At 32.1% G+C, this 24,454-nt stretch overlaps 1 long non-coding RNA gene and 1 other non-coding gene across 2 annotated transcripts in view; one reads left to right on the top strand and one right to left on the bottom strand.

The window, feature by feature from the left end:
• LOC108903719 overlaps positions 1 to 15,877 on the bottom strand; it is a 162,482-nt gene extending 146,605 nt beyond the window's left edge. The window contains exon 1 of the long non-coding RNA XR_002762965.1: positions 15,728 to 15,877. This is a non-coding gene — a long non-coding RNA (uncharacterized LOC108903719). The remainder of the gene's footprint in view (positions 1 to 15,727) is intronic.
• A 440-nt stretch (positions 15,878 to 16,317) lies between these two features.
• On the top strand, positions 16,318 to 16,399 carry Trnas-uga. The gene has a single exon. It is a non-coding gene; the product is annotated as a tRNA-Ser (tRNA).
• Positions 16,400 to 24,454: the final 8,055 nt, after the last annotated feature.

Here is a 24,454-nt window from a genome sequence, read left to right as displayed (position 1 = left end):
CCCTGTATATTTAACATGAAACTTGATTCAAAACCTGAAAGAGCTATCATTTTTCCATTAATTATGTACTCTTGTTTCATTTCGGTATCTCGATTTGTTTTCGAGAAAAATTGATTTAACGAACACTATGTTTTGATAATATGAGAAATTAAAAGCGAAACAAACCAAGTGTTTCTTCGTGTTATTACAACAATTAACAATAAAACAAATGGAATTCGTAATAATGATTTAAAGTCAGTGTTCGAAGAATCCACCGTTGACATTTACACACTTTGCATAATGATACAGTAAATAGCACTGTTAATAATTTCAGTTTCTTAATAAATAAAAAAAAATAATAAACAGCGACTTTAAAGAAAAATTATTTTGGATTCTATTTAACATTTCAGAATATACCTAAGTTATAATATTCTTTTTAAGAAATATTCCATATCAGAACGAGGAAAATATAGGATGTTACTAGAACTAGAGCGCTTAACCAAAAGTGTTTGGTTAAGCGCTCAAGGCGATTTTTTGCAGATCGTGTTCTTTTGAAATGTAGATTCACTTGTATCATTTATGCTACTCCATTCAAAAACACCCTATATAAATAAATTTTTTTTCTCCGATCGATAGCTGTCAGGCACTAAAGTGTCACATTTACTGCCTAGTCATTAGAATTATTTCTACTGCCACTAAATTAAAAATTAAAATTTGTACTTTAACGAAAGTTAATTTATAGTAAACATTTACAGTGAAATTAGAACAGTCCTTATCCTGTTTTAATAGACTCGGCTGCGCCTCGTCTTTTAAATACCAGCCTCGACATTAAATCTTGTACTTTACTGCCTAGTTAAACAAATAACAAAAATTTGGTTTGCTATCGATTTTGTAAAATATGATGTTTGCTTATATCTCATTTTGGCAAATAATTATAGCTACATACTGTATACCTTTTCTTCGAATAATTTACAGAAAATATGTACGATCGAAGTGAATGGAGCCAATGTGTCGCAACGTTTCAGAGCAAACGGCAACGTACCTCGCTTCACCCACGCCACGGCCTGCTCTTACGTAGAAGAGACTTTATCAATAAAGAAAACAATTGAACCTCCAGCTAGACTTGACCTTGCAGGGCCATTACACAGTCTGTTGTATTCATGGATTCATATAAAACCGTATAACGGGTACGACAACCGATTTAATACTGAGAATCGACGCGATATAAAATGAAGGATGTGATTATTGCTATAGTCTGGCCTTATTTATGAATAAAAAAAATGCAATATGGATTTGTGTTCATAAATATATTCAAGGTAAGTACCCAATAAAGCAAACAACAGGAAAGACAAAAGTATTTAAAATTTAAATCATGTGAAGGGTATTGCAGCATCTTCCGATCTTCCTGTTATTCTTGAAACGTAATTTAGGTACAAGAGAAAATACTTTACTAGATCCAGTCGTTAATTGCATAAATCGTTTCGTCGTGCAATGTAATCTGCTTCCTAAAGATAACGAAATTCTTAAGCTTGTTTCTATATGATATTTTAACGATACCAGCAAATATGAACCGGCCCCGTTTGACATTTATAAGCAAGTTATGAAGTTCTTCGATTGGATATTTTTATATTTTTCCTTGAAAATTATAGTCCAGGAAATATAGAGTAGGACACGACTTTTTGTTTCGGCAAGCTGAATTTATTACTATAGATGCTAAATATTATGTACAATAACATATTAGTTTCCACAGTTATAAAAATGGGACGGAAGATTGTTTACAGGCTGGTTACTTGTATAATTTTCCGTTCATTTCCACGAGAAAGCAGTAAAGTACTTTTTTTCGTCTTCAAAAGACCTACAAAATGATATACTTATATATTACTACATATTCGGAGAGCTTATGACGAGCTTTAAGTTAAAAAAAAAATCGTCAAGATTCGTTGAAAAACAACGGAGTTACAGACTGTCAAATATATTATTTTCAAGCGAATTTCGATTTTTTAACGGCAGGACTATGAATATTATCGTCATTTTTTTCGGAATCGCTGTCGTTCGCTTCCCCCACCCTTGCGCCGCGCCACGGCTCGCCGAAAAATCTAGCGACCCACTGACCTTTGACAATATTTTTTATGCACTTGACATACTTCCACAAATAAAATATTTTTATCTGGGAAAGTACTTGAGTTGCCGGATATGACAGTATTTTTTTGCCGCTACCAACCTAATTTGTTTGACAATAGGCCGTCAACTTTGACAGTCTGTAACTCCGTTGTTTTTCAACAAATCTTGACAATTTTAACTTAAAGCTCTCTTCATAAGCTTTCCGAATATGTAATAATATATGAACTATATCATTCGCGTGCATCGTATATTTCATTTTGCAACTAAGGCTAAAAAATAAAAAACTTTCCAGGTTGCAAATTTGAAATTAAAAGAATGATTTCAATGTATTATTATGAAATCTACCAAGAAAAAAATCGGTGCGATTGTAGAAAATGCTCGGGATCGTCCAGACTAATAATTAGTTAATTTGTTTATAAGCCAGATTTCGTGTGAGTTATTAAACAATGATAAGAAATGAGAGGATGCGATGCCAAAACGTTCTGGTAATAATAACGCAGTTTATAAATGTTTAATTCAAAAGTCATAAACAAACTTCTTCTGTTTATAACTTTTGACCCAATCAATATTTTTTGANATAAGGAATGAGAGGATGCGATGCCAAAACGTTCTGGTAATAATAACGCAGTTTATAAATGTTTAATTCAAAAGTCATAAACAAACTTCTTCTGTTTATAACTTTTGATCTAATCAATATTTTTTGACGCTCGAGGGCTAGTTTTGTAGGTATTTTGAAGACGAAAAAAAAAGTACTGTTTTCTCGTGGAAATGAACGGAAAAAAGTGAATTTACGTAAAAATTATACAATTAACCAGCCTGTAACAATCTTCCCCCCCATTTTTATGACTGTGGAAACTAATATGTTATTGTACATAATATTTAGCATCTATAGTGATAAATTCAGCTTGCCGTAACAAAAAGTCACGAAATTGTCATTTCCCAGCTCTTTTTCCTGGCCTATTACTAAAGATTGTTTATAGACGAAACAAAAGTTGTTAAGAGGTGATACTGATTCAAATTTTTCCATTCGTATCATATTATACCTTTATCACATTTTTGTTTATATCTGGATTTTTATGTAAACGAACAACAAACAGTTATCTTAATATGCGAAAACAAAAACAGTACAAGTGATTACATGTATGTACCGAACAATGTCGTCATATTTCTGAATAAATTATTACCGTTGTAAATTTTATGTCAAATTTAAATTCCACATTAATTTGTTATCTAGGGTCAGTGGCTTGGCAATTCTTTGTTGTTTCGAAATCTACCACTAATCTCAGAAATAATAATAATTATGCGAAATATGACTGATAAAAATGTTTTTATTTTAATATCGTCTATATGCAAAGATTATAATGCAACTACAAATATTCAAATTTTCTAATAGGCATCAACTTAGTCACTATTTTAGTTACAATACAACTTAAAGATATCAGACGGCATAATGAGACAAAAGTGAATTACGTCAATAGAGATTTAAACTTAAAAAAATTTGGCTTTTCTCCTATATCAATACATTCAAAGGAAAATCTGTTACTCTATGCAGGATTCAGGTATACACCTCTATACAGTAGTGTGGATAAAAAAAGTTTTCGACCTAAAAGGAGGAAACAAGAGAAGAAGGTTCTGATTTATAAAAGATAATAACAACAAAATTATCGAATATTTTTTGTTATCACTATTACTCGAATACGATTTTAAATTAACGGCGTAAAATTATATATGTGTTGATATTATTCATGTAGTAGGTGAATACACTCAAATGTTTTAAAATGTTTTGGCATTTAATTCATTTTAATGGAGTTATTTTCTATCACGCGTATTGTCACTTAAAAATTCCTCACATAATTCAAAAAACATAGTGAATTAAGTTATTTGTAGTGAAGCTTAGTAAGTGTTACTGATTTTAATTTGTTGTTTCCTCTATTTAAAAATAAAATATGCCACCAGTTAGACACTGATGCAGTGAAGCTGAGGCGGCGCAAATTGTAACTCTATATGAAGAAGGGTATAGACAAAAAGATATTGCACAACGTCTCAGGAGAGGTCAATCTACAGTATCGAACATTTTAAAAAGGTATCAAGAGACTGGAGATTTTGTGCGAAGGCCTGGTCAAGGGCGCAAAAGGTGTACAACAGCAATTGATGACCGGTTTTGATCCTTACTTCTGCCCGAAATCGCACATTGACATCCACACACCTCAAAATGAGTTATTAAATGTTAGACAAGTTAATGTTAGTTCGAAAACTGTTAGACGAAGATTGAAACAAGTAGGTTTAAAGCCAAGACGGCTTGCCAAAGTTCCACGACTTCTCCAAAATCACAAAACTCAGCGGTTAGAATTTGCCAGAACGCATATTCAGTGGGATATCGAGAATTGGAAAAATGTTCTGTTCACTGATGAGACTAGAATACAATTATGGAAGCCAGATGGACGAAATCACGTCTATAGAAGAGTTGGAGGACGATATAACAGCTGCAATCTCATACAGACTGTTAGTTTTGTAGGTGGCGGCATAATGCTTTGGGGAGGCATAAGTTGGGAGGGACGCACCGAACTCGTGGAAGTCATTGGACGAATGACCAGTGACTGGTATATCGAAAACATTCTCCAAGATCACGTTTTGCCATATATGCGTCACATTGGTTACGACAGCTTCGTATTTATGCACGATAATGCTCGACCACACGCAGCTGGCATAGTGACTAATTACCTTGATACAGTGCAGATTCAAAAATTAGATTGGCCGCCGTATAGCCCAGACTTAAATCCTATTGAACACTTGTGGGATCAACTAAAACGCCGCATACGACAAAGAAATCCTGTTCCAAATAATAGAAGAACTTCGACTTGCAGCACAATATGAATGGAACGCAATTCCTCAAGATTTTATTCAAACTCTAATTAGTAGCATGTTGAGAATGATGCAAGCAGTAATTAGAGCTCGAGGTGGGAATACTCGTTATTAACTATGCTCTATTATTCAAATCAAAAGAGAGTATTTGCTTATTTAAGTAACATTTAAGTTAAAAATAATTATCCTTAATTTTCATATTAGCATATTACTTTCTATTGATAAAGACTTAATATTCTCTACTTAAAATGTGTAAAATAAACTATTATTTCTTCTATAACGCGTTTCTTTCGGTAGCATTTACTAATAACTTTAAATAATGCGAAAATTTAAGTATTCGATAATTTTGTCCATTTATTACATATTTGATAACTGCCTATGTCTTCCCAATATAAGCAAAATATTTTTCAAGAATAACTTTTCTCGAAAAATCAAAGATGAAACAAAGTTCCGGCAGCATACACACATTTCAGAATAAATTTTTTTTTACTATGCACGTACATATCAGTCAAGTAAAATATTTATTTTACACATAGAAAAGGTCATACATAATAATCAAGCGCAGAGGTAGAGGTTTTTTAAAGTTGCAGTAAAGCCAATCGAACATCAACCGCAATGAATGTTTTTTCTCGTCAAACATTTCAGTCGTCTTTTTTTCTCGTCAAATAAATGACGGAATCCTTTATACTTAACTCAAAGAAACATTTATTTTCCAAAGTACAAATGTCAATAGATCGTGATCATCTCCTACACTGCCAAGAGCCTGTCACTTTTAGATTTAATACTCGTTAACCATTCAGTAACCTGAAGCTTACTCAATTTCAAATGAAAGAAAGGTCAATTGGTAGATTACTGACAACAATCACAATATCCAATCTAATATAACTTGGCATTAAACCGCATGATTTAAAATAAATGTCATGCGTTTGGTAACTCGAATATGCCTAGAAAAAAATGCAAGTGTTGTCGAAACCGCCTGGCAAGGTGTAAATATCAAGAGATTACACATTCAGATATAAACTTGATCATTGTTTGAACATTATAAAAACAAACTCCTGAATAAACATGATCGGATCGAACACAAAACATGCGACGTCTAATACAAACAAATGATAAGATTAAATTCGTGTGATTAGAGAAATGGACCTAATACTATTTAACGACGTGTTAAAGACGTTGCGCAAATCTATTTCCGAAAGTGATATTTATTCCTCGGGGTTATTCCTAACAGTAATGTTTATACTCGTGTTTATTTTGCTAGAAGTAACAATGAACGCAAAATATTTTTGAACAAAGTGTTCACTTTTACTCGAGCTTTTACTGTAGGATAGATAGTTTTAAATGCGAAGAAAAATTTTCACCAAATGTGGTAATTAACAATAAATATTAAATAGGATGGATTTATGTTCAAAGACCCAGAAAATTTCAGAAAAATAGGTCACACCGCTAATTCTTTGTATAATTATAAACAAAGTGATTCCGCCTGAAGCCGACGAAAGAGTATTATTTTTCGCAACCACTGCTTTCTGAACAATATGTAACAGTGAATATAATTTGAGATTATGGTGTATAAAAGATCTAGGCTATAGTAAAATACAAATCAGTGCGGTCATAGGACTAAGTACTTCTTCAGAAGATGATGGTGTTTGTTTACATCTGTTTATCGAGGTTAACGTGTTTCATTGTACTAGTAAAATAGTTTTCAATTTTATTTAAAAAAAAAGTAGTAGTTGTACCTACCTATCTACTTTAACGATGAGGTGTAAAAAACTCATGCACCCACAGAAAAGAGACTACTCCTTTTCAATATGGCAGACTTGTTCAAGGTAACAATTATTTATCCCCTTAAAACCTATTTATAAAAAAATATATGTTCTTACTCATTTGTATCATACTGTATATACGTATTGCAGTGAATTAAAGAGTATTAGACATTATTAAATGATATCCTAGGCATTCCACAGGCATTACAAGGTAATTTGAGGGAATTATTACGGCATAACGAGTATTAACAGGCATTTATAAGCATTTAATATGTGTATTGTATTTGCGCTAGTAGTTGTGGATAATAAAACATTATAAAGAGCAGTATTCAGAAATTTAAGAGTTTTAGATATAAAGTGGGTATTAGTGTAGATGAGGGGTACAGATGCAAAACTCACATTATCCACTCTTTAAAATTTTTCAGGAAGAAGGAATAACTGATTTCTCACTTTTTAAGTGACAAGGCTCTGAATTTTTTTTTTTTGGTATTGTATTGAACTTTAACTTTGCTTTTTAATTGGTGAAATGACAGCACAACAATATTTGACTCCAAGAAAGTGAATTAAAGTTTGGATAATGTGAGTTTTGACACAACTTTTTGGATAACGGTAGATTTGCTCCAAATTATTCTACATAATATTTTGTTTTAAACAAACTAACCTCAAACCTTAGCTTCAGAGCTAAACTTATCTTACTTTTAAACAGAAAACAATAAGAGAAGCAAACTCACATTCTCCTTAGGCAGTCGGCCATATTGGTTTATCGCTTTAAGCTTTTTTATTGGTGGATATGGATAATGTGAGTTTTGGCACCTTCAGATCATAGGAGAATGTGACTTTTGAAACAATTCACAGATTTCACAATTTAAAAATAAATACGAAAAGGTGAGGTTGTACCACTTCTAAATTTTAAAATGGTGTAGTTCAATACGATGAACAAAATAGCGTGACTAACTCTATTTCGAAAAATTATGGACAATAGGAGTTTTGCATCTATGCCCCTAACATATTATGGACCAAACAAAAAAAATGTATAGTTCGAAACATGTACATATCGACGTTTCATGCAAAATCCTATAGCATTTTCTGAACCTATGCCCTCGGATTGATTTAGGAAAATTTTTTCATAACTCAATTGTAATAAATTAAATTAATTATTTGTGGCATAGTTATTAGTTATTTTCTATGTTTATTTATTTTTATTTGATTTTCAAAACGTTAGCTAATTGAGGTGATGTTTAATTTATCTGTTATTTGTCAACTTTCTTCAGTGCGAGTTTTTTTGTTAGATAAAAATAGTTTCTTAAGAAAATCTAATAATTATTTTTTATTTTTTTCTGCTAAGTTGCAAAATGCCCAAATAAACAGAAAAAAAAATTAAAGATAAAATAAGAATGTTCACTTTTTCAATCATACCAAAGATTTCTTGTAAAATAAATAAAACGATTTCACCTAAAAGTCGTCATAGGAATTTCTTTGGAAGAAACATTATTTTTACTACAAGATCCCAACTAAGATCGACCTTCACCTTTCTAATGAAATTTGAATTTTGATAATATAATGTATAGATAAAACTTGATTTGGTCGACATCTATTTCATTAGAAAACTCGATGGATGAAGGTCGATCTAAATCGGGATTTTAGACTATTTCTCTACATCCTTTATGGCATTCTTTTATCTTACGCCGTCGACCTGTTATAGGAGAATATTTTCAGAATTTTAAAAGGTCAAATAAAAATTTTTCACAAGAAAAAAACTATGGATACTTCACTGTGTCGAAGAACATTTATTACAACTTCACAGTTCACCTAAAAAACAATCCCCAAGAATAATATGAATAAAACACCTGGATGGATTGGCTTAACTTTGTCTATACAGGGTGATTCCACTTTAAATACAGAAACTGCAAAAATAAGTAGAGTTTGCTCTATAAACTTTTTCCTGCGCGACTCGGTATTCGAGACACAGGGTGTTAAAGCTTACAAAAAATATATTTTTTCTGCCATATCTTCATACTCTTCACTGACGGAATTGAATAAAATTTTACTACAGCGTATTCAATTAATTAAACCTTTTATTGGATGTAATATTAACTTTGTAGCTTTAACCAGTGGCGTGGAGCTGCTGCCCCATTTCCCCAAGAAAAAATTCGTCACTGGCTGTTTTTTTTGTTACATTAAGGTACTGTTACGTTAAATGAAGGAAAAATGTTTCAATTTGCCTAACAAAATGTATCTTACCGTTTCCTTGTCTTTTTTTACTTTTTTCAATTCCCTGGGTTATTCAGGATTTTCAGGTTTAGACAACAATTCCGTATAATTTTTTTTTTAAAATTAACCTATGTTTATGGTTTCGTAAATGAATTATGTTACTTCTATTGTCAAATAATGTAAAACGTAACTACCTACTTAGATAATATTTATAATTCGACCGACTTCCGTAAGTTCATTAACACTTTATCATTTACACTTTCCTTATCTTATAGATAACGCGTTTCTCTTTTTTTTAATATTCTTCAATGTTGACAAAATAAGCCTTAAATAACCACGTCACTGGTGGCCTTAATACTACCAAAGCTTTCATCCAGTCACGGATGCCGATATCTAAAAGATCGACAAATACACAGATGAAACAATTATTACTTGGAATCAAAATGTCACCGAACATTTAGACAATAAAATTTAACCGATCAGATCTGGTCTACTCTCCATTTTATTCTAAACAAATTTAAGGACATCATTTTCCGATAAGGAGAATCATTGACGCCATAAATATACAAAGTTAAGTTTATACAAACAATGAAAATAGTTTATTGAAAATGTCCGAGAAAATAATATTCCTCATTTTTAAACATCGTCAACATGTTTAGCAATTAAAACTTCTTTATTGATTTATATAAATAAAAAAAGCAGTTTTGGATTTACATTTCCGGAAACTTCTTTGAAAAAACATTGCACAACTTTGCATGGAACGAGACAGTAGATGGAACAGACCATACAGAGAAATAGTACATATAAAAACATAAAAAATACATATAAGTACATAAAAACCGAGACAAAAACTATTTGCAAATTACATGGTAAAGTATATTCTTTCCGAAGTCAGTTGAACATGTATAAAATCGCGTAGCAATAAAATTTATTGCTTCATAGGCGTCCCTAAAAAAGTTTTTGCTAAAGGTAAAAAATTATAATAATTTGTATATAATGTGTAGAAAATTTCTATTATATGTTCATTTGATCAACAACATATTTTAATTATTTATGTCCTCAAACAATTTTATTATATTGATGGTAAATTTCGTTATCTTCCGTTTCAAAAGGTCTCCAAAATGCTATGTTGTAATAATATTAGCAAACAAAATATCCCCTTATTTCTCCCTTAGGCAATTGTAATATGAATGATTTATAGAAGGTGCCTATAATAAATTAAAATTAACTGAATTACACCAAATTCCGCGTTGCTGCATTGCACTGCTAGGCCATTTGTTGACAACTGAAATTATGGTCAGGTGGCCCAATGCGGCTGTGTTTGTGCCGTGTTTGCCTGCGTGCTCATTCCTCAACTGGGCGACCAGACCTGTATATGGATATGGCTAAATAAATATGGGAACAAGTTTTTCAAATATTTCAATGCCGAGTTGCTGCGTCAGCGACCGAACCTGGTACATACTGCCAACCTCTTGGTTCTTCAATTGAGATCGGAAAGACTATACCTCCTAGTAAGAATTTAAAACATTTGCTGTCTAAGATGATATGATTTTTTTTGAGTATTGTTATATTTATTTATTACATCCTGGATTATATCTTAAGTATACCACGAAGGAAAAATCGTAAGTACACTTTGGTATATTAGTTTGGTTAATTAAAATGATGACATAAGAAGGTGTAATACGAGATACAATATTTATTATTCGAATAAAATATGTACTTGTGACAACTCTATGTATGTTATGTATGCACATACGTATACTACTTGCTTGTAGCAAATTAGGTTTGCGAGAATAAAAAGGTTCATACGAGGATTCATGTAATATATTCAAGAAACGTCTTTGTGTAAAAAAAGTTATAATATACCATTAAAATGTATTCTATAGCGCGTCACCTGTTTACACGGAATATTGATTTTAATTTCTCACGGTGCCATTTGAAGTAAATAATAATATAAATGAATGTATTTATAAAATTGTGAAATGCAAATATGTAGTAGGTATATCATAGGTGAGGATCATTTTGTAGGCTTTCTAATATGTGGGGTATCTGCCGAGTATCTGCCTCCCTATAAAACCACTAGATTTCGGGATAAAAGATCTTCAAAATAAAGTGGAATTGCTTTAGTCTTATTAAGTAGCCTTTACATTATTAGTCTTTATCCAGCTTCCTTTGAAGTAATTGAACAGATACTGAATATCAAAAAAAAAAATCCTGGATTGTTATTAATAGCAATGGATATGTATGCAGTGACGGATAAATAAATTCATTGTTAATCATAAATAAATCTTAAACTTGGGAAATACAAAATATAAATAATTTAATTGTTAATTTATACCTTAATATAGTATATTCCAATAATCTATCATCAGCTAATGAACTGGCAACAATGTTTAGGACTCAGTTTAAGCCTTACAGAAATTGATATTTTTTTTTATTGGTTGGTGACGAAGTTTATTAAGTAGTGCAAATTTTGATATATTGTAAAATTTACGGCATTTTAAAATAAAGTTAAAAATTTTAAACGCAAAGCAGCCTTCAAGATGTTGATACTTTAATTGTTTTATAATCAGAACCACATAAAAGGAATTCACTCTTTAATCTGACAGGGCGTCTCTCATATAGGCACATTAAACCTTTTTTAGAATTCCATTTATAAACATTAGAAAAACAGGAAATTAAATACTAAGCTACTGACCAATACAGGGTCGGAAAGTCCCCATGGTTCATCGGCCGTTACATGAGAGCGATAAAAGAAGTCATAGAAATCCGTGCGATAGAGAAAGATGGCTATAATGAAGGCGTCTAATAGTCACCGCCCATTGCGCCCTTCCACAAATAAGATCCACTTCTTATTTGTGGAAGGGCGAAATGGACGGTGACTATTAGACACCTTCATTAAAGCCATCTTTCTCTATCGCACGGATTTCTATTACTTACTTTATCTCTCTCACGTAACGGCCGATGAACCATGAGGACTTTCCGACCCTGTATGTATACACTAAAATGGTCATATTCATAATTAATTACCCAAGTATTACTGAAATGTAATACAGAGCCTTCATAAATGGCTGACCGCCGGGCTTAGACAACCAACATTGCACGGCTGATACTGTCAACTGAAATTGCCTAAATCACCAATAATAATGATTCGTTTACAATAAACAATGACAAACTGTTATGTCTACGTTCAAGATTGGTTGAACAGAATCTCGTGATGATGATTACACCAATCACCAGCCAGTAAAACAGATAACGCCCGAAATGCTTCGAAATGTTCAGAAGTGGATCAAAGATTTTTTTATTGTACGGAAGCGGAGGGAAACCAATTTAAAGATTTAATAAAATAAAAAATTTTTCATTCATTGATATTTTGTTTTATTATTTAAGTGATGATTTTATTGTCATATCCAAAATAAAATTTAAAAAGTCGTAAGTATGTCGTCGTGAGCAGAATTGAAAAAAAATTAGGTGTCACTCAACTTAGGGTGACATTTAACTGACATAAACTTTAAAGGTATTTTATGCCCCTACCTAAGGGGTAGCTTCCAAGACACCAAACTTACGCAAGTACGTGTCCTTTTTAAATAGAAAATCGACGTCTCTGTTTTTTTTTGTTTTTTTTTAATTCCGATATTTTCAAGGTGGGAAGTTTTAATTGGAACACCCTGTAGATGTAACACATATTATTATTGTGGGAGTAGATTGTTCACCACTAATGAGTTATTATGAATTATTCAATACCTTGGGGATTCACAATTAATAAATGTCATATTACAAACATTCTAAGAAATTCCAAACTGACCAAGAACCCTAGCGGTCGGTTAATACCGACGAAGTGAATCATACAAGCGCAATTTGCGTGATATATTAATACCACACCTGCTTACACGTTTTCCTACCGTCGTTTTCTTTGTGTTGCTGTTTAAAAATAATATCCAGGATGTAAAATTAAACTGATTAATATAGTTTTCAGTTTACGAATCCATCAGCTAACAGATATTATCTACGGACGAGATCGTACGATAAAGTAATGATATGATTGTTATTGTTGTAAGTCATTAAGAAATAACCGTCCTTCAAAACACTATTATTCTGTAGTCAACAAATTTGATGAATTTGAAAATAAGTAAATCTATAAAACAGTAGGTCACTTTAAAATGTATTCTACATTTTTATATATAAATTATCCCACTTCTGATATGCGATTGGTACCATTAGGACAGATTAGGATAGAATAAGCGCATACAGAAACTTACAGCTTAAGATACATTATTAATATATGTCATGATAATACAAGTCATATAAGTAATGTCATCAAAACCATAAAAATGACAAGATTATAGTTAGTAACGTACCTATTGTTCTGCTGTGTGTACGCTTAAATGATGACGATAAACGTTTTCAATATTGTCAGCCCCAGATAGCCGTCAGAGTTGAAATATCAGCCGATGAGAAAAAATATTGTTAACAATTTGTGAATTATGGGTTTCATTAGCGTTGTTAAGTCATCATAACAAACGAAAATAGAGAAGTACCTACTTAATCTGTGTTAGTATTAACAAATTCTCCAAGTGCCTTGGGGTCATATCGAGGTTATACGAGAGATTATACTTAAAAAAGGGTTCTTATTGTTAGAATTACCAAAAAAATATTGTAATCCATTCTAATAAAGTAGTTGTAGGGACATAGGCGTACGCATTATTTATTAAAAAGCAACAAATTAAATTGTCTACAATACACCACCATGAACACCAACGGATAATTACGCAACATCCGCGCGATAACAAATCAACAGTATACTAACGTGACGTGAACGTGAAAAGCATTCTGGGGTAGCGACTCACGCATGTCTCAGTTGACCCGCTTGGCACGCCACTGAATTGCGGCTCTCTCTGACAGTCACATGAATAACGCGCACATGCGTTATTTGAACAATAATTATGAAAGCAGGATTGTAGGAAAAAGTATTTCTATATTCAATTAACGGAAAATATTTAGTCGATATACAGGGTGATTCACAAATGGTGACCAAAAATGAAACCTCGTTATGTAAACCTCGAAATGTTAACAATCATCTCAAGCCAATTGCTTGCCATACGCTAGTCATGTCATGCAAGCATATAATGGTAAACGCATAAACATTCCTCAAAGATTTACGGCACTATTAAAGTATTCTTTGCATATCTTTTTTTATAAAAGCGTTATCGTCGTACTGGTTGGTTTGTTTAGTCTGTGTTCCTCATATTGATAATTTTATACTTGATCTAAGTACAAACAGTCTTTTCTTACTTAATATTTTATAGTTTATTGTAATTAGATTGGTGTAGCTGTTAGTACTTTAATAGTACCAAAAAATTGGTGTGGAATGAGATGCAGAACATACTAAAAGTATTCAATGAATTAATTATATATTGCTGAAAATAGCGAGGAAAATAGACCTGCTAAGAGTGGCAAATTAGTTCGAAGTATGATGAAGTATTCATGCGAAATGTTAAAAGAAACGGCTCGAGACAGTATCTCTGCATGTGTTTTCATTTCACAACTTCAATAAAGATCTCTTGTTTCAAGTTATTTTAATATTAATGATGTTTCAAATAACTGCACTATAAGAAAATTCAGATTTTTTTGTGATACACTATTTTGAAACAGCCAATAGGTGGTAGACAGCTTGCAAAATGAATCTACTTAAGTATATTCACTTTTAAGTGAGCGGGAAATAGCAGGAGTAATTTGATATACAAACCTGAGTAATTTGATATACAAACCTGAGTAATATTTGAGTAATAGTAAGTACTGTTTGAGTAAAAGTTAAAACAATTATTTATATCACACGTACCTAAGTACCACTTTTCTATTATTTCGAAGTAGGTAATGCTAATACACAGGTACTTGACTAATTAATTTCGTAAATTTTAGTGCACAAATTTTGGCTAGTTGTTTCCTCTTTGCTTTCAAGTCTACGTGTGTAGGCAGCATTACTTAGATTACTCAAAATAGTTCTATAAATCACAAAGACATAATAAACATCGACTTGAACACATATACATTTCATTGAAGATCGGTGGGTACATTAAAACAACAAAGTAACATTTTTAAATTTATAGATATGTTTACTGGAATATCTAGTAGCAATAAAAAAAAACAACAATTTTAGTTAATAACAATCAATGGTGGTTAATACCTAACAGTGTATCTGAAGGAAAATATAAATAAATGGGCAGCAATCATTACTGAATAACATAATAGCAAATAACTGCTTTGTAACAGCAAACTATTAGATAGGACAGCTAAGCATACGACCATGTGACACAAAATTGTTTAATGTTTTCATATATCAATAAGGTCAAATTTAATATATTATTATGCATGTATCGAGGACGAACTAATTGCTTATAATTTAAATAAAAATATGTGGAAATATAGGTATGTAAGTGTAAGTATAATTACAATAGATAAAGGGACAAACAAAATGTTATGTACTTAGTCATTGTTTTGAATCAAATAATGCATCATAGTTTTTAAAACAGAAATTGGTTTAAAGATACACGAGTTTAATTTCGGTTTTGGTTGTAACGAGTCCCAAACATGGCTGTCTAACCCCCGAAGAGAAGTAAACATTAACCGACCTACCCCATGCCAACAAGAACTGTAATATAAAAATAATCAATATAAGTCTCTGAAATTTGCAATTATGACTAAAATAAATGCTTATAAATAAACCTGAACACTTCAAAACCCTGCAAAACACAAAATTAACCCCTAAAAATTGTAAATCATGCGCTACTTACTTGCTCAGTGTTTTGAGTCAATTCCAAGAGAATTATCACTTGACACCAAACAACAAAAGTGGCCACTTAAGTCCTTACACGGTTCACAATATCAAAATAACATTAATTTATTTATTAATGAAACGAACTAACATCAAAACCTGTGTAAAAACTCTACATAAACATAACTGTCCAGCAGACCACCAAAATTTTGTTGTCAACTGGCGCTGTCTAACGTCACGTGACCAATTATCTGGTCGTTAAGTATGAAATCTTAATCAGTTCTACGGCTTTCTGTACGCGTAAAGTTATCCTATTAGTTGCAAGGTGGCACAATACGCAATAAGAATTTTATACCGCAATGAGCAGGCAGACAAATAAGCGGTGCAGTATTGGCAGTTGCATAACAAACAAAGTCGTGCAGTTACTATCTACTCATGCTGATGTTATAGAATAAATAATTAAGTGTATTTATATATGATATCGTTTTAACATTAATTTAGTTGGTGAAAATTTAGTAGTTTTACAAAATAAATTAGGAAAATTATAAAACTATTTCACTGCTATCAATGTTCTGTTAATTTACTTTGTATAGAGACGTTGTTTTATAAGCTGCGGTGTCCGAGTGGTTAAGGAGATGGACTTGAAATCCATTGGGCTCTGCCCGCACAGGTTCGAATCCTGTCCGCAGCGGTTGTTGAAAACTACTTTTTTTTTAATGGTGTATTTGTCATTATGATTAATACGTAATACATACACATATAATGATTTCGTTAATTACGTTTTCATAATTTGTTTCTAATGTTCAGATTGTTTTATATAATTCACAATAAAGCTCCACTAAGTAAGTATTTAATTTTTTGTTTCGTTCTACATAATGTTAGTTATATTTTCTGTTTTGCATCCTGTAAATGGAATTTTCTGTTAGGTAGTATAAAATAAAATAACAAATATAACCACAATAATTACTGTTATAGTCTTTCCGAAGTCAGTTGAACATGAAAACGCCTAGCAATAAAATTTTATGAGTTTCATAGACGTCCCTAAAAAGTTTTCTGCTAAAGGTAAAAAAATTATTTGTATAGAATGTGTAGAAAATTTCTATTATATGTTCATTTGGTACACAACATATTTTAATTATTTATGTTTTCAAACAATTTTATTGATGGTAAATTTCGGTTATAACATATCAAAAAACATTTACATTTTCATTAAAATATATTTCTGCTCGGCAAGAACCAACGGGAAGGTATGAACATATCCTTGCCAGGAAAGGTTGTTAGTTTAGGTTAGAAAAGTTATTAAATAAAAATAATCATCAATAAAATAATTTTGCATTGCTGTACTGCACTGCTAGGCAATTTGTCTACAACTGAAATTTAGGGCCGGTTGCCCAGTGCAGCTGTGTTTGTGTGCCGTTGCCCGCGCGCGCAATCTTCAACTGGGCATAATATATACATTTCTACCACCTCCACATTTAATTCGACCAAACATGTATATGGGTATGGCTAAATAAATATGGGAACAAGTTTTTCAAATATTTCAATGACGAATTGCTGCGTAGCGACCGAACCTGGTACATACTGCCTAGCTCTTTGGTCTTCAATTGAGATTGGAAAGACTTTAAAAGAAAATAATTAACTATTAGTCAAAGCAATGTCAAAAAAACAGAGAGTATACAGGGTGCGCCGTAATTAGATACAAAAAAAAAATAATCAAAACTTCCTTCTTAGCTGTTTAGTTTTTGCAATTTTTTTATTGGCAGAAATTTTGAGAAAATCCACGTATTTTTTAATAAATTTATTTGCAATAAAAAATCGACGCCGTGAAATCCCGAACTTTGAAATGCATCCTAACAATTCTCTAAAATTCTTATTATATGAAGTTTGATACCAATGGTTTATTAAAGAAATAAGAAATAAGAAATAATAGTGTTATTTCTGTTAGTGTTAGTTAGTCAGTGTTATAACACCACAAACAAAATGTTATAACGATGATTTAAAATAAAAAATAACCTATCCAAATACTATTAATAAATATATCTCAAATCTTCTAAGATGTTTGTCTAACATCACTTTGATCAACACGAAATTCAGTTAGGATAGAATAATCACTGTATTTCTGCATTTTAAGAATTGCTTTTCCACATGGCTTTCTAACAATGGAACTCACAGAATATCACATACAGAGAAAGTGCAAATGATAAAACAAGTATAACCACAAGAAATAATTTATAAATATGAATACGTAATCCGGGTAGTAATTTTACCAATAAAAGAAGAATGGTAAATATAAAATATCTAATATTCTAATAACTTATGTAAATATAAAATTTGGAGGAAATTTTATAATATAAATGTGTCCACTTATGGACAATAAATACAAGTTTATACACTGTATATGGTATTTAAATATCGTATAAGTTTTAGGTTAGAAACTATTTTTTGGCCGCAGCTGTACCCCATCACGTTTATGCTAGACATTGAAAAATCTTGATAATTCTGTCGATCTGACACCACTGTTCCAGACTATGCAAGTATTTTTCATTAGAGAAACCAATAAAGGAAACGAACATTAAAACCTTATAAGATGGCCTGCAGCAGTTTTATGGTCGTAGTACAGATGGCGCTAACTCTATTACGGTCATAAATTTCCCAGTTTTCCACCAGGATCCGTATAACTGTTGTCCCATATGAAATACGGCCGCATCGGTTGGTATCGGCGTTGGCAATAAAAAATATTATCAAAGTTGCCGACGTTATGTGAGAGGCGTCGTCAGCCAATGTCCCCGAACTTACGTAAACTTTGTGCGCTTAGTGTCCCTGTGGAGAAGAAACTTCCGGACATTGTACGTGCTAAGACAACATAATATTGGCTGACTATATTGTATCTATTCCTTATTAATTTTTTCATAGTAAAATTGTTATTATTATTAACATTTAGTTGTTCGTGGCCGTAGGCAAAGGGGATCACGTAGGAACTTAAAAGTCATTGTTACTATACAGTGCTATGTACAGAATATTCTAAAATGATCCATGCAAATACTACAGTATAAAAAACAAATTAGCTACACTACTAAAAGCTTGGAGGACTTAATCCTCAACAATTTTTTGTTCAACTCGTCAGAAGCATTAAGAAAAGGACAAAAGAGGTATTACGCTTTTTTAATAACCCCACCTAAGGCAAAACTTTAAAAAAACAGTTTTGGATTAATTCCTCAAGAATTGTTGAAGATATAGACTTCAAATTTGGTTTTCTCAGTACCTACCTATATACAGAGTGTCTCTAAAAGGACTGGACGATCTTCTACCACATATTCCTGGGGTCAAATGTGATAATAACGAGCGTTCAAATAAAAACGTGGTCGAAGTTGGCTCTGACACATTAGACGTAGGGAGTAGCTTATAGCGACCAACTTAACCTCATTTCTCAACGAGCTGTATAGCAGCTGTCAGTTTCAATAACGTTAATGACTATATTTATTTTAAAGAATAATCGTGATAACAATAACAAACAATTAAAGGAGCTGCGGAAAGTGTCCCCCTCCTTGTTATAAGAATAAATTAAAGCAGCTGCTGAAAGTGTCCCCCTCCTTGTTCCAAGCACTTTTCACACCTGTTCCTCAAAAAATTAAAGACATTTTCTAAGATGCTCGGGGTATTGTTAATTTCACGAATCTTATCTATAAGTCGAGCCTGCAGATGGTTTAAATCAGGAATAGGCAGTTCAAAAATAGTGTTTTTAAGGTAAGGCCACAAAAAGAAATCACACGGCGTAATATCACATGACCTCGGTGAAAATTCATGTTCAGCATTGAGACTTATTAGTCGATTTTGGAAAACTTCCCTCAACATATTCATCGTCTCGCCTGCCGTATGTGCCCTTGCGCCATCTTGTTGAAAGTAAAAGTTTGTAATTTCGTTTTCTTCCAGCTGGTTAACAAAAGGAGCGATATTTTCTTCTCTATACCTTTGCGCAGTAAGAGCACCTTTAAAAAAATAGGTCCATAAATCCTCCTTCGATTGAGAGCACACCAAACTCCAATTTTTTGAGCCCTCGATAAAAAAGTTATCTGGTTTTTCAGAAGACCACATTCTCATATTCTGTGAGTTTACGTAACCACTTAAATGAAACCAGGCTTTATCAGAAAAAAAGGTGATATTATGAAGTTCACAGCAGTTGTTTAAAAACCATTCACAAAATACAGCCCGTCGCGGCAAATCAACTTCATGAAGTTCTTGCTGACAAGTTAAACGATAGGAGAACAAACGCAAATCCTTTTTTAACACTGTGTGGCAGGTACCGACTGATACTCCCACCATTTGTGATAAAATACGTACAGAAGTTCTTGGCGCATTTTCTATTATTTGTTGGACATTTTCTTTTAATTCTTCAGTAAGCTTTTTAGGTCGGCCGCTTCCTTCTTTTCTTGTTACACTGCCCGTTTCACGAAAAACATTAACACAACGCTGAACTGCACTTTGAAAAATTTTGTACTCAACAACGCCGGGAAATTGATTTTGAAATTCTATGAAACATTCCTCAATAGAATACTTCCATATTCCATCAATCTTGCGTCCATTTCTAAAGTAGGACTCTATGATAAACACTTTTTGTTCTTGAGAAAACACCATTTTAAACGCTTTTTAAAACGAAAATATTCAAATTGATAGCGGCGATATAGCGCTTTGACAGATGACGTTTAAGTTCATTTGCTAAACGCTACGCCCTACGTCCAAATTTTCAGAACCAACTTGACCACGTTTTTATTTGAACGCTCGTTATAATCCATGTTACCTTATACCAAAATTTGGCAGTTTCCGAGATGGCAGGGTGTTAAAGTTTCAATTTTATTTTAAGTTTTTCTTCATTATTAATAATAGTAAACCTATTAAACTTGGTATAGAGAAGTTTTCTGGCATGAGAAATTGAAATGCGTTCTCTCATTTGCTGTAAATTATTAGAGGGCGCCACCTACAGTACTTTACATTCATTTAAATTGTTATAACTTTTTTGTGGCCTGGTGTATTGGATTTTTAATCGAAAATTCTTATTCTCCGACGTTTTTTTTTAAGAAAAAGTTATATCTGATAAATGTGGTTTTAAAAAACCGTTTTTTTAATATCTGGATTTAAATGCTTAATTTCATGAACTCGTCATTGCCTTCATTTTCACTTTATTCACGCTTAGGACTGGTCCAAACTAGTTCTAAAATCTTGGATTGTATTTACCAGCCTACCACAATAAACAATTTAAAGACCAATGAATCAACAAGCACAGGTCAAGAACAATAAAAATGACAAAAAGAAAGAAAAGTTGAGAAGAAAAAGAACTGGAGTAAGTTAATTCAATTTAATTAAAGTACCTATATGTTCAAAATGACTCCTGTTTTTTTGGACATAAAGGTTAGTTCGTCGAAATTATGGGCAGCATTTTGTATTTGTCCTCACAACCCTTCTTCGATGAATGTAGATTATACCATGGATTTTAAGTTTCCCATAGAAACGGTGTTGGATTCGGTGACGATGATGGCCAACCTTCAAGAGTTTCATTTCTTCTACCGATCCATTTATTCCGAAAATTTTCGTTCAAATGGCTACGGACGTTTGAAGTAAAATGTGGGGTGCTCCATCCTGCGTAAACCACATGTTATGGAGAATGGGAATGGCAAAAGGAAGATTGCCCAATAAACCTGGTATATCAGAAAATTTATTTTAAAATATACTTTACCTACCACCGTTTGTTTATTTTCTATGGAGAACTTTAAAATTCATGTTGGACCCGTACAACCATAGATTAATCAACTTGACTAGACCAAAACTTTATAATGGTTTAAATGACTTTAGGGTTATTGGCTATTATGTATGTGAAGCGGTTTAGGAAACTAATACATACATTTTACCAACTCAGAGATGTAATAGATATCAAGTATATTCTTATGGTTTATGATGCATTGGTGGTGTCTGTAATGAGTTATTGTGTAAGTGTATGGGGTGGAGCATATAAATCAGTAATGCATAATCTAGAGGTTATACAAAATAGTATATTAAAAATCATACCAAAAAAGACATACTTTACTCCACTGAAATGTTATACAAAGAAGCTAACGTGTTTAGTTTGAGACAGTTGTTCTCTTACCCGTGTTTACTATGGTTTTTTAATTGTGATATGTCTTACGCAACAAATACATATAATACTCGTGTTGTGGCCAATGTTTCCGCAAACATTCCTCTATGCAAAAAAAGTCATTCTCAGAGATTTTCAGCATATCTTGGTCCTAAATTATTTAATTGATTGCCTAAAACAATGAAAACTATCTCAAAAAAATCTGTTTTGGAAAGAGAACTTAAAGCTTATATTATGGGAAACTTTGGTCAACTCAAGTTAGTTTGTGATTGATATACCTACTTTGGATTTTGAAATCTTATTTCTTATAATTAGTCACTCCTGGCATACTATCCTTCAACATCGTTCAGAAAATTCTGGTAAATTGATGAAAACACATTCATTTTTTTGGTGTAGTCATAGATAGCAGTTATAACACGATTAGAAAAAATGTTATATCACAACACAAGTTATCTGATGATGTTATCTCACAACACAAGTGATATTATCTCACAACACAAGTTTTACTTAAGTGGGATTCATTCATTATTTTGGCTTGATATATGATATATGGCTAGATATATGTTTTTAGGCTTATTGGATGTTAGGTATTGTGATATTTTTGTATTTTACTGTTTATTTCCTGGTGTACCCAATAAATTCATTACAATTGACTTACCTTGCATTCCAAGAAAAGAAACTCAAAAGGTAAAATGTTACGATTTTCTTTAACGTCATAAATTTTTTTAGGGCAGTTAAGATCTCTTGTTTAAATTTTACTTCAAAATATCAAGTGTAATGACTCTGCACTTTACCTGGAGTCTAGATTTTTAATAGTTCTTGATTAACAACAAAAACTTCCAATTGAAATCTTTGAAGGATCGTAGTTGTTTCTTTTGTTTCTCTATTTGCTTTGACGAGATGAAACAGTTCTGAAAGTATCACGCAGCAATCTATTGTTACATTTTTAAATTTTTGTTATTTAATAAAATCATTAAAACAGCAATAAACGTTAAATATTAAAATGTAATTCAGTTGCGTAGATACAAGAGATTATTAATATGTTTCGCCCTGTAACTTTCCTGTTAGTAAAACTTATTTGAATTATACGCTGCATCCTGATTTCTTTTATGACTTTATTAAGGATAAGACGACAACTTTATTTTTTATGCAAACTGCTAAAAATTCTTTAGTTATATGGATCCAAAAGTAATAATGACCTGTAAGCATATACAGTACAGCAATGAGTTCAGTTACAGGAATATGATTAAGTAATTTATTTAAATTGATATTAATGGTATAAAATGATTAAAAGCGACCGTTGTATCTAACAAGAGTGTCAACAGAATTATATAGTGCGTTCATGATGAAAGGAACAAATTCGTTTAAAATTCAGGTGTGGAAAAAAGCTCGGACACTTCGATTAGTATTTTTAGTTGCGGATTTTCTTACATAATAAAATTGTATTTGTCTCAGGAAGAACATATGCAGTCATCACTATTTTTTTTAATGGAATACCCTGTATATTATGCCATTTTTAAATTGTACGGTAAATTCTGAACACTTTTTGTATGACATACCATACCATCCATACCATACCATGTCTAAAATCCGCCTTTTTTCGTAATAATTACGTGTGAAATGTGATAAATGGAAAAAAATGTTTTATCATAAAACATTATTTAAATAATTATTGCTTTATAATGTGCAAAACCGTACTTATCTTATCAACTTCGACGTCACCTGTTACATGGGTGTTGCACAATAATGAAAACGTAATATTGACAGTTGGTAGAAGGAAGCACAAAAACAAGGGCTTATAGGTGGGGATTTCTGGAAGGAAGCCTAAATGGTTGAAGATATGTAGTTGAAGTGAGAACAGTGTGGAGATGGGTAGTAAGACGATCGGCGGGCAGTGAGACGAAAAATAGTGAAAATTTAAGTGTTTAACCGGTATTAATTAGCAGGTAATTATTCTCTAAGTACTTTGTTGTTAATTGTTCTGTGTAATCTTATGATTGTGGTGATTATAGATGTTTCGTGATAATAATTCTGTGTATGTTTAGCCTTCATTGTTTTATGCTCAGGGGCGTATATTTTTCTAATGTAAAATTGTTACAATTATTATTAAAGATTGCTCATTATTTATTACATGTTAAAATATGTATATATCGTGACTGCCCTGATATTGCAATAACAACTCCTTTGTTTCACATTTAACTTGTTTTATCATGATTACGTTGTTCTTTGATTTCTTGTGCTCACTTTATGTCGAGACGCACATAAGGGCCTTGTTGAATTCACATTTTCGCCCGTGAGGAAAGAATCTGAAAAAAAAGAATAATTAAATACAAAAAAGAATTGCTAAAACAGATCTTCCGAAATTTCAACTATAGCTGGATTGCCTCCCGTATGGGACTCCAGTACCTTCCGGCCCTGCCGGCTAAGTAACACCAAACCTCTTCAGTTTTACTTGGAAGTGTGTATGCCTAATTCGATTGAGGTGACATTTAGTGACACATTAAATGAGTCAGTCTTATTTATCATTAGCAAAGTATCTTAATTTATGCCTTTTGGTTAGCGGTTGTATTTATATTTGGGTAGTTAGAGCAACGATCGTGGGTTTCTCTGCCATGCTCTTTT

This window comes from Anoplophora glabripennis, unplaced genomic scaffold, assembly GCF_000390285.2.
Source record: "Anoplophora glabripennis isolate ALB-LARVAE unplaced genomic scaffold, Agla_2.0 scaffold63, whole genome shotgun sequence".
In the NCBI taxonomy this organism is placed as follows: Eukaryota; Metazoa; Arthropoda; class Insecta; order Coleoptera; family Cerambycidae; genus Anoplophora; species Anoplophora glabripennis.
This window is presented reverse-complemented; position numbering and strand designations above follow the sequence as displayed.